General features: G+C 45.7%; 1 long non-coding RNA gene across 1 annotated transcript in view; it reads left to right on the forward strand.

Annotated features, from left to right (window-relative positions):
- The first annotated feature begins 499 nt into the window (after window positions 1–499).
- The window catches only part of LOC115476108, a 28,449-nt gene continuing 13,304 nt past the window's right edge, over window positions 500–15,644 (forward strand). Inside the window, exons 1-3 of the long non-coding RNA XR_003943136.1 lie at window positions 500–639; window positions 3,427–3,631; window positions 7,256–7,343. This is a non-coding gene — a long non-coding RNA (uncharacterized LOC115476108). The remainder of the gene's footprint in view (window positions 640–3,426; window positions 3,632–7,255; window positions 7,344–15,644) is intronic.

Below are 15,644 nucleotides of genomic sequence, written 5' to 3' on the forward strand. Positions count from 1 at the left end.
CCGGTGCACGCCGCCGGCGGGGGGGGGTGCCGCACACGCCTGTCTTCCGTTGTTCCATGCTTCTTCTCTGCCCCGGAACAGGTTACTTCCTGCTTACATTTGTGCTGTGAGTACACTTCAGAGATACTTATGGGAAAGGCATCATTCCTGAAAACAGTAACTAAAGCATATAATTTTAGGTTAGCAGTATACAGTTGGTTTTTGTTGATGTTTATTCCTAATTCTAATCATCTCATCAGCAGGACTGTCTTTAGAACATTTGCCTTCTCTGCAGTAAACGATCCTGTGTTATAAATCTCATGAAAGCACGATTGTTTAATTCGATGAGCTGTCTTTGTTACCCATAAATTTGGTCTGTCAAGTTAATCCAGCATTAGGGATTCAGAGTCATTTGGGTTCAGCCCCCCTCTCCCTTGTTTGGGATGATTGTTATCTCGGTGAAGCAAGATTTCATAGTGTAGAAGAGCTTTCTATGGCGGTCTTTTTCTCCTTGTGCAGGCGCTGAGTGTCCTGGAACTCTGTGTGGTTCTGCTGTACTCCCAGAAAGACCAGCTGCTTCCCATGGCTCACCGGGCCTGGCCTCCTCTGGTTGTAAGACTGGTGAATGATGATCCTTTGGTGGTACTCCGAGCTTTTCAGGTATCTTGTTTCACTTTCTACCCAAAGGTCTTCAGAATTTACAGGGCTGTTCAGAATTTATAAGGCTGTATTTCTGTAAATACAGTCAAAGTGGTTTACATGTACTATTTTTGCAGGTACTTTTCTGTCCCTAATGGGCTCACAATCAAAGGTTATGTTGACTATAAAGTTAGGCACTCAGCCCTAATAAATGTTCGTAGAAGTCAATTTAGGAGCATAAATCTTTTGAATATTGGGCCCAGTGTTTCAGTGTCTCTTGGGAAACAGTAGGGCTGAATGCCTTTAGGATCCTAAAATCTTGGTGGTTATGGAGGTGGAGACATGGTGTTTTGTTTTTTTGTGGGGGGGGGGGGGGGGGGAGGGGAGAGCAGCTAAGTGCTATTAACATTTTTACTACTAGACACTTAAACCTAAGCAAATGAACTTAAGTCTGACTTATGTTTTCTATATTCAGGATTTTGTTTTTAACCAGAAATCAGATTCATTTATTTGATAATATATAGAAACGAAAATGAGATGATACAGTGGTGGAAATAAGTATTTGATCCCTTGCTGATTTTGTAAGTTTGCCCACTGACAAAGACATGAGCAGCCCATAATTGAAGGGTAGGTTATTGGTAACAGTGAGAGATAGCACATCACAAATTAAATCCGGAAAATCACATTGTGGAAAGTATATGAATTTATTTGCATTCTGCAGAGGGAAATAAGTATTTAATCCCTCTGGCAAACAAGACCTAATACTTGGTGGCAAAACCCTTGTTGGCAAGCACAGCGGTCAGACGTCTTCTGTAGTTGATGATGAGGTTTGCACACATGTCAGGAGGAATTTTGGTCCACTCCTCTTTGCAGATCATCTCTAAATCATTAAGAGTTCTGGGCTGTCGCTTGGCAACTCGCAGCTTCAGCTCCCTCCATAAGTTTTCAATGGGATTAAGGTCTGGTGACTGGCTAGGCCACTCCATGACCCTAATGTGCTTCTTCCTGAGCCACTCCTTTGTTGCCTTGGCTGTATGTTTTGGGTCATTGTCGTGCTGGAAGACCCAGCCACGACCCATTTTTAAGGCCCTGGCGGAGGGAAGGAGGTTGTCACTCAGAATTGTACGGTACATGGCCCCATCCATTCTCCCATTGATGCGGTGAAGTAGTCCTGTGCCCTTAGCAGAGAAACACCCCCAAAACATAACATTTCCACCTCCATGCTTGACAGTGGGGACGGTGTTCTTTGGGTCATAGGCAGCATTTCTCTTCCTCCAAACACGGCGAGTTGAGTTCATGCCAAAGAGCTCAATTTTTGTCTCATCTGACCACAGCACCTTCTCCCAATCACTCTCGGCATCATCCAGGTGTTCACTGGCAAACTTCAGAGGGGCCGTCACATGTGCCTTCCGGAGCAGGGGGACCTTGCGGGCACTGCAGGATTGCAATCCGTTATGTCGTAATGTGTTACCAATGGTTTTCGTGGTGACAGTGGTCCCAGCTGCCTTGAGATCATTGACAAGTTCCCCCTTGTAGTTGTAGGCTGATTTCTAACCTTCCTCATGATCAAGGATACCCCACGAGGTGAGATTTTGCGTGGAGCCCCAGATCTTTGTCGATTGACAGTCATTTTGTACTTCTTCCTTTATTTCTTACTATGGCACCAACAGTTGTCTCCTTCTCGCCCAGCGTCTTACTGATGGTTTTGTAGCCCATTCCAGCCTTGTGCAGGTGTATGATCTTGTCCCTGACATGCTTAGACAGCTCCTTGCTCTTGGCCATTTTGTAGAGGTTAGAGTCTGACTGATTCACTGAGTCTGTGGACAGGTGTCTTTCATACAGGTGACCATTGCCGACAGCTGTCTGTCATGCAGGTAACGAGTTGATTTGGAGCATCTACCTGGTCTGGGGGCCAGATCTCTTACTGGTTGGTGGGGGATCAAATACTTATTTCCCTCTGCAGAATGCAAATAAATTCATATACTTTCCACAATGTGATTTTCCGGATTTAATTTGTGATGTGCTATCTCTCACTGTTACCAATAACCTACCCTTCAATTATGGGCTGCTCATGTCTTTGTCAGTGGGCAAACTTACAAAATCAAGGGATCAAATACTTATTTCCACCACTGTATATATTTTTAATAGCTTTCAAAGATACCCCCCGCCCACACCTTCCTCACATCAGAAATTCAGTTTCTGATCCGAGGAAGAAGGGGGTGAGGTACTCCTTGAGAGCTAATCAAAAAATGTATTAAGTTAGTCAAATAAAAAGGTATCCTATTTTTTGCTTTGTTTTTTTCCTTTGTATTACCTTATAAAGTGGACTAACAGCTACCCTACCTGTTTACCCAACTATATACTTGGCAGTATGTCGTTCTTGAAAATGGATCCCATACGTTATAATGCCATAATCCTCCTAGAATTAAAAAACAGTCCATTTTTTTTCTCTTGCTATTTTTCTTATGCTAAACATTATGTCCTCTTATGTAATTTAAGTTTCATAAAAATATTTCCATTCTTTAACCAGATGGAAGACAGTTAGGCCTATTGCAAGCCTGCGTGGACTGTATTTTTGTCTTATGAGTAACTATGGTTGTTAAAACCTTAGGGGATTTCAGTTAAGGGCCCGTTTCCTATACTGCGTTATAGGCGCATTAACCCCTATAGGGACCTACGAGGTTAGCGTTTGACACTAATTGTAGGCGCGTTAAAAACGCTAACTCACCTTAGTAAACAGGGCCCTAATTTGTTGTTAATGTTACAAAACAAAGAAATACAAAACAGTCCCTTGTTTTTCCTTCTAAGGTGTTATGTACCCTGGCTCATTCATGTGGAGATTTTCTGAGGCATCGATTTTCTAAGGATGTTCTGCCAAAGACTGACGGGATCCTTGCTCGGGCAGGCTCCGGTCAGCGCCAAAAGAAGGGCCGTTTATAACCACACTCTTGCCTTCAAACTGCAGCTGGCAGTGCTGCAGGGGCTGGGCCAGCTTTGTGAGAACTGGATATGAGTGAGTATTTTGAAAGAATTCATCTTCACTGCATTCACCATTTTCCGCTGACAGGCACGTTTCAGTGCTCTGGGCTCATGTCCTCAGGATCCTGCACCCTGTAGGGCCTGTTCTCATGCACGAGCAGGCCAAAAGGCACTCTGTGGCCCTGCCCCTTACCACAGTCTCCTTTTTTTGGCTATCTCAGTTTTTGACTGCTGGCTTTGGTGCAGAGGGCGGATTTAAGGCCTTACAGGTGGTGAAACAAAAAGAAAGGTGGACCCCCTTAATATAAATAATTTTAATTTCCAGTGTTTACAGTGGTGAATCCATTTTTCTTTTATTCCAGTCGGTTCAAAACTCTGCTGCCCGTCTCATCTTCCGCCAGGGTCGCTTTACTCATACCACCCTTCTCCTCAAGACCCTTCACTGGCTCCCTATCCGTTTTCGCCTCATCTGTTTCAAACTTCTCTACTAACCTATAAATGTATTCACTCTGCTGCTCCCCAGTATCTCTCCACACTCGTCCTTCCCTACACCCCTTCCCGTGCACTCCGCTCCATGGATAAATCCTTCTTATCTGTTCCCTTCTCCACTACTGCCAACTCCCAGACTTCGCGCCTTCTGTCTCGCTGCACCCTACGCCTGGAATAAACTTCCTGAGCCCCTACGTCTTGCCCCATCCTTGGCCACCTTTAAATCTAGACTGAAAGCCCACCTCTTTAACATTGCTTTTGACTTGTAACACTCGCCTCCACCTACCCTCCTCTGTTCCTTCCCGATCACATTAATTGATTGATTTGCTTACTTTATTTATTTTTTGTCTATTAGATTGTAAGCTCTTTGAGCAGGGACTGTCTTTCTTCTATGTTTGTGCAGCGCTGCGTACGCCTTGTAGCGCTATAGAAATGCTAAATAGTAGTAGTAGTAGTAGTCTCTTGTAATCAGAGGTGATATTGTGATGTCATAATGCCTCAGGCCACCAATAAGAGCCAACCTCATCAGTGATGTCACAATGGCTTGATTGTCCTATACTTGGCTCACTTTTATTACATAGCTCTTTGAGCAGTGGACTGTCTTTCTTCTATGTTTGTGCAGCGCTGCGTATGCCTTGTAGCAGCTATAGAAATGCTAAATAGCTAGTAGTAGTAGTAGTAATTTTAGCTGTTTCGCAGTAAATGCTACTTGTGCTTTATGCTGTGCTGTAACTAAGACAAACTAAACAGAAATGCCACAAGAGGTCCAGAAAGAATGATAATCAGCCTTCAGCTGGCTGGACATGGGATAGGCGAGCTGCTTCTCACCCACTAAAACTCCACTAATTGACACCCATATGCAAGCACTGCAAATATGCTTAACCCGAGAAACCAACTGAGGCAGTAATGCGTATCAAAATGTGATTACCGGGCAGTTACCCTCTTCCCCATCACCAAAAGCCTGAGTTTTTTAACTAAAGCTTTATTCTGTTCACATATGTGGTTCCATACTAGTAATTTGTATTTCTGTATCGTCTGCATAAAAATCAAAGACTATGTAAATATGTTGTAGGGTTTTTGTTTCTTACAATGGTTTCATTTGAATGTGCACAGCTGGCTCAGTAAGGGAGTTATTTTTCAAAAGATTTTTCACGTGTAAATCATGTTCTACATATATAAAAGGCCTCTTACATAATTATCCTGTGGGCTGCTCGGGTGCATCGTAACCATTTCTGCATATTTTGTGAGGCTGCTTTATAAAGACACATAGAAGGGCATTTTTGAAAGAAACGTCTAAGTTGGAATTTAGAGTCTTTGTAAAACATCCAATTCGGAGGCGGGTAAAAGGTCATTTTCAAAAAAGATGGACGTCCATCTTTGTGTTCGAAAATAACGTGGACGTCCTTGGATTTGGACATCTTTGATTTTCGCCCGTTTTCGAAACCAAAAACATCCAAGTCTAAAAATGTCCAAATTCAAGCCACTTGGACATGGGAGCAGCCAACATTTGTAGTACCTGGTCCCCCTGACATGCCAGGACAGCAGTCGGGCACTCTAGGGGGCACTGCAGTGGAATTCATAAAATGCTCCCAGGTACTCAGCTCCCTTACCTTGTGTGTTGAGCCCCCCCCCCCCCCAAAACCCACTACCCCCAATTGTACAGCACTACCATAGCCTTTACGGGTGAAGGGGGGCACCTATATGTGGGTACAGAGGGTTTTTGGTGGGTTTGGGAGGGGTCGCTGTTTCCTCCACAAATGTAACAGGTGGGGGGGGGGGGGGGTGTGGGCCTGGGTCCACCTGTCTGAAATGCACGCATCTACTACAAAACTACTCCAGGGACCTGCATGCGCTGTCATGGACCTGAGTTTGACATCTGAGGCTGGCAAGTAATATTTTTAATCATGTGTTTTGAGGATGGGAGGGGGTTAGTGACCACTGGGGGAGTAAGAAGAGGTCATCCCCAAATTCCCTCCAGTGGTCATCTGGTCATTTCGGGCACCTTTTTGTGCCTTATTCGTAATAAAAACAGATCTGGGTGAAAACATCCAAGTTTTAGTTATAGACGTCTTTGCTTTTTTCCATTATGTCTCAAAGACGTCCAAGTCTTAGGAACGCCCAAGACCTGCCTCGAACACGCCTCCGATACACCCCCTTGAGATTTGGACGTCCTTGCAACGGACTTCTGACAAAGACGTCCAAAATGCGGTTTCGATTATACCGATTTGGACGTCTCTGTGAGAAGGACGTCCAACTGCCGATTTATGTCACTTTTTGGACGTCCACCTCTTTCGAAAATGAGCCTGATGAACACATATGTTGTCTATTTTGGGTCTCTTTTTTATAAAGTGCCTGCTTCTCCTTCCTACTTGTTATAAAATTAACACCCCCCTCCCCCCGTGCATTAAAAAAAAAATACATTTTTTTAAAGAAGATTCTGTCTTGAACTGAATTACCATCTAGACTAGGGGTCCTCAAACTTGTCCTAGGGTCATTTTTTTCTCCCCTGGCAATCTTAAGGCCTAGATCATTTATTTTTTAAAAATTTTTTGTTACATTTGTACCCCGCGCTTTCCCACTCATGGCAGGCTCAATGCGGCTTACATGGGGCAATGGAGGGTTAAGTGACTTGCCCAGAGTCACAAGGAGCTGCCTGTGCCTGAAGTGGGAATCGAACTCAGTTCCCCAGGACCAAGTCCACCACCCTGACCACTAGGCCACTCCTCCACTTAAAGGTACTCAAGGCGTCCAGAGGGCAATCGGGTTTTCAGGATATTTCTAATGAATATGCATGAGAGATTTGCCTACCTGTCACCTCAAAGATTCTGTCTGACTGGGGCCTTAGAGTGCAGAATAGAAAAATTGACAGAGGGCTGGTGGCACCGTTAGAGACCTAGCTAATTATTATACAGTGCCACAAACCTCCAGATTAAATGTAAAGTACCACCACTGCTATTCTCAGTGGTTTATTTTTAATCCCATCCTCATTGTAATCAGGCAAGGTGTAAGCAAATGGGATAGGGCTACCCAGTATAACTTAATGCCCTGTTGTCTTTGAGGTATTATAACTAGGTCTGATATTTATAGTGATTTTATTTATTTATTTATTTCCTCTCCTCTCTCTTCCCCCCCCCCCCCCCCCTTTACCAACTTGCTCTCATTTCTATAGGTGAGATGCGACCTCACTAGGTGGCTAATGCCTGCATGCATTATCTCAGTGTCAGACAACCTGTCAAGTTACAGGAGGCTTCCAAAAGGTAACGTTTCAAACTCTTTTATGTGAACTTGATTTAGTACTACAAGTGGGTGGTGGGAGCAAGCTCCTTACCTCGCTGAAAATGAGTCATGACTACTGCTGATGAGTGCCGGGAAAGGAAAATAAAGGCTCTTTCATATAATCCAAATAACGAACGAGACTAGGCCTCTGAAAATGAGCAGTGTTCTCCGTTTCTTTGTCTTAACTGATGAGCTGGCTGATATTGTTATCAGTTGATTCGTTCCAAAATGGGCCGTCTTTATGCACCGTTCACAAGGGCCCTTTGGGCTTCTAGCTCAATCTAAACCTGCCTCAACTCTCCAGTGGCGTAGCCTGCCTTCATAGCTAACCAGGGAGGTTTTCAGCAGTTTCCATTTGTTTATTCTCCTCCTATAATGTAGCCTTTGCTAACGACTGCCACTAGATGGATTTAGGAAACTTTCACAACTCAGCACACGTGTGCTCTAAATCCCAGCCATACAGGGTCATTTTGTGCAGTGTATGTGTGGCGGGGGGGGGGGGGGGGGGGGGAGAATTTAGCTCCATTCTTTTTTCAGTCGTAGCTTCTTACATTCAGATATCGTAGGTATCTTCCTGTCCTCAGAGGGCTTACAGTCTCAACGCATCGATATTAGCACTGACTATCCAGATATAACAGGCAGAGCCACAATTATCAGCATAATAAATATGACGTTATCATTACATGGATAACCATCCAATTAATCTTGCTCCATTGTCCAAATATTTGTCTTCAATATTGCCAGTCTATGAGTACTTCCAACCTCCACCCCTGGACCACCCCCACTGAAAATCCAGGTATGTCCCTGGTCAGTGGCAGTTAGCCAGGGTAGCCAGCACCCTCTACCTAGTTAATTGCTGCTCAGTATCGTCATTTCATACCTGAGTCAATGGAGGGTGTTAAATGATCTTGAGCAAGAAGCAGCAGTGGGATTTGAACCCTGGCTTCCCTGGCTGTCAGTATACCTACTGTATTGTCTCTGCAGCATCTCCCGTCTTTGATGAGCAACAGCCGGGTTCAGGGTTTGGGTCTCTCATCTACTAGCAGATATAACAAAGGAGTCTATATTTTATGTCAGTAATGAAGATACTAAGCTCATAGGCCCCATAGTCAGCATGCACAAATGGTCCAATTTTAGAAAAAAAAAGTAAATAGAATCTTTGGAATTATTTAGGAAGGGATGGAGAATAAAGCCGAATATTATAATGTTTCTGCAGCAATCCAAGGTGCAGTTGCACCTTGAGTACTTGATACATCTCAAAAAAGACATAGAAGAACAATGTCAGATGATTCAGTGTATAGTAGTTCAAAAGAGGACCACATAGTGGACTTGTAGAGCTTGAAGCCTCTGCAGGTTCAGTTTTGGGATGACCGTGTTTCCCTTGACGTATCTATTTCTTCTGTTCCACTAGAAGATACTGAGGTGAAGACGCAGTCAAGAAGCTCCTTTGCTATTCTTCTGGATGCAAGACCCCTCTTTGGCATCTAAATTTAGTCGAGGTCTCAGTCCTACCTTTCTCCTAAGCTTTGTAAAGTAGCCCTTCATTTGGGTCATGTGGCAAAAGTTGGCCATCTTGGGTAATTTGAAAGGAAAGGGTACCTGCCCAATACTCTCCTTCCAAGGTATTTTTTCACTTTTGGTGGAAATTTGGCCTTGTTTCTTTCAATGCTAAGGAAACCATGCACCAGAGTTGACCATTCTCAAATCTGTTGGTCATCTTTCGAATGTTTGAAGGTACCCAGTTCCTTCTGAATTTTGAATAAGTCTTTGGTTGTTGATATGCTTCAACAAGGCACAATGGTTTTTAAGCCATCAGTTTCATAGGGATTCAAGGAGATAATCATCTTAGACCTCGGCATATCTGTTTCTTCTGATTTTTCTGTATTAAAGTTTATCTTGTGAGCGTGGAACTCAACTCCATAACTGACTAGCATCACTTGACTGCAAACAGCATACCCTACTAACTAATAAATCTACTACTGGAAAAGGAGTGGGAGATTTTTTGGGCATTTTGCATTCCTACATAGCATTGAAAGCACGATCGATTAACTTGTAGTTCATTGTTGACAACGACAAGGTTATATATATATTGGAATAATTTGATACAAACAAATGTACCTATACATTCTTTAGAGCTGGTAATAATGATAGACTGTGTAAATATTCTCTTCTATGCAAGTAGGATCTTGATTTGCTTTCTAGTCCAAAGAATTCAGAAGTTTGTTTATCCATTAGGGATACAATAATTGACTACCACTTTTGGAAAGAATTATTTTTTTCTCTGTTTCACAAACTTACCACCTAGCTTGACATGATTGATTGTCCATATCTGGGAGACACCAGATGTGAACAGCAGAAAAATGCATTGCATCAGGATTCAAGTGTACTGGCGAGAATGGAAACTGCAGAACTGTAACACAGAGGGCACTGCAGGTCAAGCTTTTGTTGAGAGAGAGGTGAAGTGGTGTCCTTCAGAGCTGCAGCACTGCTGTTAGGGCCCAATGTAATAACCATTTTCTCCATAGTCAAAAATTGGAAAACCCTTTAATACATCAGGCCCTTTTAGTAAGGCTATTGTAGAGCCATATTTAAGAACAAAGTCTGGCAGCTTCCGTATGGTAGCTGCCCTCAGCATCTGTCTCTTAGGGCGTCTTTTACTAAAGGTGCACTAGCATTTTTAACCAGTGGCGTAGCTACTTGGGCTACGTGGGGGCCTGGGCCCCCATAGATTTGGCCCTGGACCCCCCTGCCGCGACCCTCTTGACCACCCCCCCCCCCCCCCCCACTGCCAACCCGCCGTCGCCTACTTTGCTAGCGGGAGACCCCCACTAGCCGAGGTCGTCTTCTTCCTTCGTTCTGTTTCTGAGTTTGACGTCCTGCACGTTGTAGGTGCAGGACGTCAGACTCACAGAAACAGAACGAAGCCTTGCGCCGGAAGAAGAAGACTCAGAAACAGAACAAAGGAAGAAGAGGACCTCGGCTGACAGGGGTTGGGGTCCCCCGCCAGCAAAGGTAGGCGCCGGCGGGGGAGGGTTGGCGGCGGGAGGGGGTCGAGAGGGTCATCGGCGGCGGGGGGGGGTCAAAGTGGGGGTGGTGGCGGCGGGCAGCAGCGGCGGGGGAGGGTCGCGGTTGCTAGGGGGCGGCTAAAATGTACCCCCTCACCTCTGGCTCTGGACCCCCTTCCCGCGAAGTCTGGCTACGCCCCTGTTTTTAACTCATGCTAAAAATCAGCTGGCAGTGAGGGGGAGATTCTGTATATGGCGCCTAAAAAAATCAGCGCTGAAATCAGTGCCGGCTAGGCGTATTCTGTAATCCGATTATAGAATACGCTTAGTTGATATTTCAGCGCCTAAATCCGTTTATACCAATGAAAACCTGGCATAAATCCCTGTGCAAAGATTTATGCGCACAGGGCCATATTTTTATAACTACATGTGCAAATTTTGGACTGCCCACGAAATGCCCATTTCCCCACCCATAACCACGTCCCTTTTGAACTGTGTGCATTAGAAGTCAGCACACATCATTACAGAATACGTTTAGTGAGTTGTGCGCCTAAATTCTAATCAGTGCTAATTAGTGCTCATTATTAATTGTTAAGTGCTGTTATCAGTGCTCATTAGCTTATTAAGTTGTACGCATTGTTATAGAATCCGGGGGTAAACGCTGAGACACCCATTATATTCCTATAGGAATATAATATCAAAGAAACGTCTGTTTCCACTCTAAATTCCAGCAGAAAATGTATTTATTTATTTATTTACAGCATTATATCCCACATTTTCCCACCCACGGGCAGACCCAATGTGGCTCACAGTAAATTACAAAAGCATACATTAAATCTTCATCAATCAATGGCAATGTAGGGAAAGGGACAAGTGAGTAATAAGGATAGAAACAGAGTTCAATAGGTAGCGGTGATCATAGTGGACGTCGTAACTGATATATTTTGAGCCAAAGCTGAAGTATATTTAACAGTCCTTCTACTTGTATGAGCGTGTTCATGTCTGGCATAGTGGCTGGGTTTTTTTTTTTTTTTTTTTAATTTATATTCCTCAGAGCCCACCTACACACTTCTTAATTATTATTATTTTTTTTTTAAATCACGGGGCCTTCTGTATATGAACCTCTTTCTTCACTTAATTGTCTGATATACCAGGAATAAAAAAAGAGCAGTTCCACTTTAGGAGTCACCAGCCCCCCCCTCCCCTCCACAAAAGATCTAGGTGTCATCATGGACAGTGCGCTGAAATCTTCTGCTCAGTGTGCGACGGTAGCCACAAGAACAGACAGAATGCTAAGAACTATTAGGAAAGGGATAGAAAGTAAGACAAAGGAATATTATATGTCTCTGTATCACTCCATAGTGCGACCTCACCTTGATTATTGTGTGTAATTCTGGTCACAATATCTCAAAAAAAAGATATTGCGAAATTAGAAAAGGTTTAAAGAAGGACAACAAAATGATAAAGGGGACGGAACTCCTCCCATATGAGGAAAGGCTAAAGAGGTTAGGACTCTTCAGCTTAGAAAAGAGACAGCTGCGAGCAGGGGCAGACTGACATGATCTGGGCCCCTGGGTAGTAAAGGTTGTTGGACTCTCCTGGCTGCTGTCCAGCAACTCCCAACACCACCCGTTCCACCCCTCCCGCACGCTACAGTCCCCCGAGCCTCAGTGGGCCTTCCCAGCCCTACTTTGAAGAGCCCTGGTGGTCTAGTGGCTTCTTTAGGACTCCTCTACTGGAGTGGAGGAGTGGCCTAGTGGTTAGGTGGTGGACTCAGGTCCTGGGGAACTGAGGAACTGAGTTTGATTCCCACTTCAGGCACAGGCAGCTCCTTGTGACTCTGGGCAAGTCACTTAACCCTCCATTGCCCCATGTAAGCCGCATTGAGCCTGCCATGAGTGGGAAAAGGCGCGGGGTACAAATGTAACAAAAATAAAATAGATACTATTGGAGATTCTACATGGAATGTTGCTACTATTGGAAATTCTACATGGAATGTTGCTATTCCACTAGCAACATTCCATGTAGAAGGCTGCGCAGGCTTCTGTTTCTGTGAGTCTGACGTCCTGCATGTTTGACGTGCAGGACGTCAGACTCGCAGAAGCCTGCGCGGCCACATTGGTGATCTGCAAGGGCCGACTTCTACATGGAATGTTGCTAGTGGAATAGCAAACATTCCATGTAGAATCTCAAATAGTAGCAACAGTGGAGGAGTGGCCTAGTGGTTAGGGTGGTGTACTCAGGTCCTGGGGAACTGAGGAACTGAGTTTGATTCCCACTTCAGGCACAGGCAGCTCCTGTGACTCTGGGCAAGTCACTTAACCCTCCATTGCCCCAGGTACAAATAAGTACCTATATATAATATGTAAGCCGCATCGAGCCTGCCCATGTAACAAAAATAAAATATTCTACCCGGCGCTGCCGTGTTTTTCAAAATAGGTGCCGCGACTTTCCGCAGTAGGTGTTCTTTCCTGTCCCCCGCAAAGACCACTTGACCATCAGAGCCCTTAAAGGTGGAACCAGGGAGGGCCCACTGAGGTTCAGGGGGCTATAGTGTGCGGCGGGGGGGGGGGGGGGGAGGGGGTGAGAGTCTCTGGGCCCTTGGGGCACTGCCCGTTTGCCCGAATGGTCAGTCTGTCCCTGGCTAAGGGGAGATATGATTGAGGTCTATAAAATCCTGAGTGGTGTAGAACGAGTAAACATAAATCGATTGTTTTATCTTTCAAAGAGTACAAAGACCAGAGGACATTCCATGATGTTACACTGTAATACTAAGTAGATGAAAATATTTTTTTCACTCATTGAATAGTTATGCTCGGGAACTCGTTGCCTGTGGATGTAGCAACCAAAAGAAAAAAAAAAGGGGGAAACACTCCACTAGAAAGTAATTGAAAAATACAGAATTGGCAAGTACGTGGCAACTCTTTAGTAGCAGTAACAGCAGTTAGCATATCTGGGTTTTAAAAAGGTTTGGACAAGTTCCTGGAGTAAAAGTCCATAGCCTGCTATTGAGATTGACATGGGGAAGTCCTGCTGTCCCTGGGATTGGTAGCATGGCATCTTGCTAGTCTTGGGGATTCTCTCAGGCACTTGTGACCTGGATGGCCACTGTGGTCCATCTATTCCAGTATCCTTCTTCCATCAGTCTGACTCAGTATGGCTGCTGTTATGTTCTTATGTTCACTGGTTGAAGCACAGTGATGTTGCTTAAAAGTGTGAATGCTATTTTACCCGCTTCTGAGTTCCACAGACATCTATTGTGGATTGTGTCATGTATCGCTCTACTGTTTTATATTTGTAACTGTGAATATGTTCGCTTTATCCTTGGAAATAATTTCTTGAGTTGCCTCAGTAGATTCATGAAAGTTCCTTGGCTATTACGGAAGACGGGCAATAATGCAGGGTGGTGTTTGTCAGGGCCTGCACTCCAAGCCCGTCTTGTGCAAATTCTCCTTTCCATCTGACAGGGCTGGATTTGATTAGCTCATGCTTTCCTTAGTAGCTCAAGGCATAGGAGCCAACTTTTCAAAATGATTAGGGGTGATGAATTTTTTTTTTTTTTTTTACAGGTGGTGCATTCTCCCCTCCCCTCCCGTCCCCCTCCCTCCCCTCTCTCTCCTTTCCTTCCCCCCTCCCTCCGAATTCCAGGGTTGTCCCTCCCTCCCTCCCAGTTCCAGGGTGGTCGTCGTCCCTCCCTCCCTCCCTCCCTTCGAGTTCCAGGCCCCCTCCCTCCAAATGTTAAAAGTCATCTATCTTACTTCGTCGGGGTTAGGGTGGCAGCAGCGGGAAAAAGCATGCAGGCTCGGCTCGGTGCTTAGTTCAGTTTTCCCTTCTCTCTCTCTCAGATGTGGTCCCGCCCTCATTTCCTGTTTCCGCAAGGGCGGGACCAGAGCTGAGAGAGAGAGAAGGGAAAGCTGAACTAAGCACCGAGCCAAGCCTGCATGCTTTTTACCGCTGCTGCCACCCTAACCCCGATGAGGTAAAATAGATGACTTTTAAAATTCGGAGGGAGGGGGGCTGGAACTTGAAGGGAGGAGGGAGGGAGGGAGGGAGGGAACAAACTTCCGGTGGGTGAATGAACTTCCGGTGGGTGAAATATTGGGGGTGCTCGAGCACCAACAGCACCCACGGAGTCAGCGCCTATGGCTCAAGGTGAGCTACATTCAGGTACAGTAAGTATTCTTCCTGTCCCTGGAGGGTTTTACAATCTTAAGGGCTCCTTTTACTAAGCGGCAGTAAGCCCAATGTGGGTTTACCACTCACTATACAGGAAGTACTGCCGGGCTACTGCGGCAGCCTGGTTGTACTTCCCACCCCTAGCGCGCAGTCATTTCCGGCGCTACAAAAATTAATTTATTTTTGTAGTGCCAGTGCGTACCTGGCGGTAATCGAGCAGTGCCGCACGCTGTCCATTTACCACCGGGTTAACATGGGAGCCCTTACCGCCATCTCAATGGGTGGCAATAAGGGCTCCCCCCTGAAATAGCTGCGTGGCAAGTGCTTTACTTGCCTCAAGGCCATTTCCAGCAGGAAGTCGAGACTTCCCATTTACCAACTGGTAAAAGGGGGTCTCGGAACGCTTGCCGCAGCTTGGTAAAAGGGGCCCTAAATTTGTATGTGAGGCAGTAGAGGGTCAAGATGAGAAGGAGCAGCAGTGCAGTTTGAACTCTGGCTTCTCTCATTCTCTGCCCGTTGCTTTGGCCATTAGGCTACTCCTCCCTTAGTTTCCCACTTCTAAGTCCTTACCGCTCCGTTACTGTACAGCAGTTTTTCTCAGAAACATCCTTGGTGTTCAGTTCAGTGGCGTAGCTAGTTCGGGCCACGGGGGCCTGGGCCCCTAGTTTTGCTGACGGGGGTCCCCAACCCCCGCCAGCCGAAGCCTTCTGCAGCGCCAGTCTCCGCCGCGCTACGTTCCCTACCCTGTGCTCTTTCTTCCTCCTGACATCCTGCACGTTCCTTTACAGGAAACTGAGCATGCCCAGCTTCACGTAAAGGAGCGTGCAGAGGACGACAGCAAGAAGAAAGAGAAGGGCAGCGAATGCGGCTGCGCCGGAGACTGGCGCTGAAGAAGGCTATTTGCTACTGTTGAGTGCGGCAGGGGGAGCAGCGAGGCGGTGGGGGGGATGAGGCAGCAGACTAAAATGTGCCCCCCCCCCCACCTCGGGCTTTGGCCCCCTCCCACCACAAGGTCTGGCTACGCCCCTGGTTCAGTCCATGTAATTTTTCTTGATCTTTGACCCTCAGTGCTGTCCCTACTCTTGGATACCCCACATACCT

Source organism: Microcaecilia unicolor, chromosome 8 (genome assembly GCF_901765095.1).
Source record: "Microcaecilia unicolor chromosome 8, aMicUni1.1, whole genome shotgun sequence".
Classification (NCBI taxonomy): domain Eukaryota; kingdom Metazoa; phylum Chordata; class Amphibia; order Gymnophiona; family Siphonopidae; genus Microcaecilia; species Microcaecilia unicolor.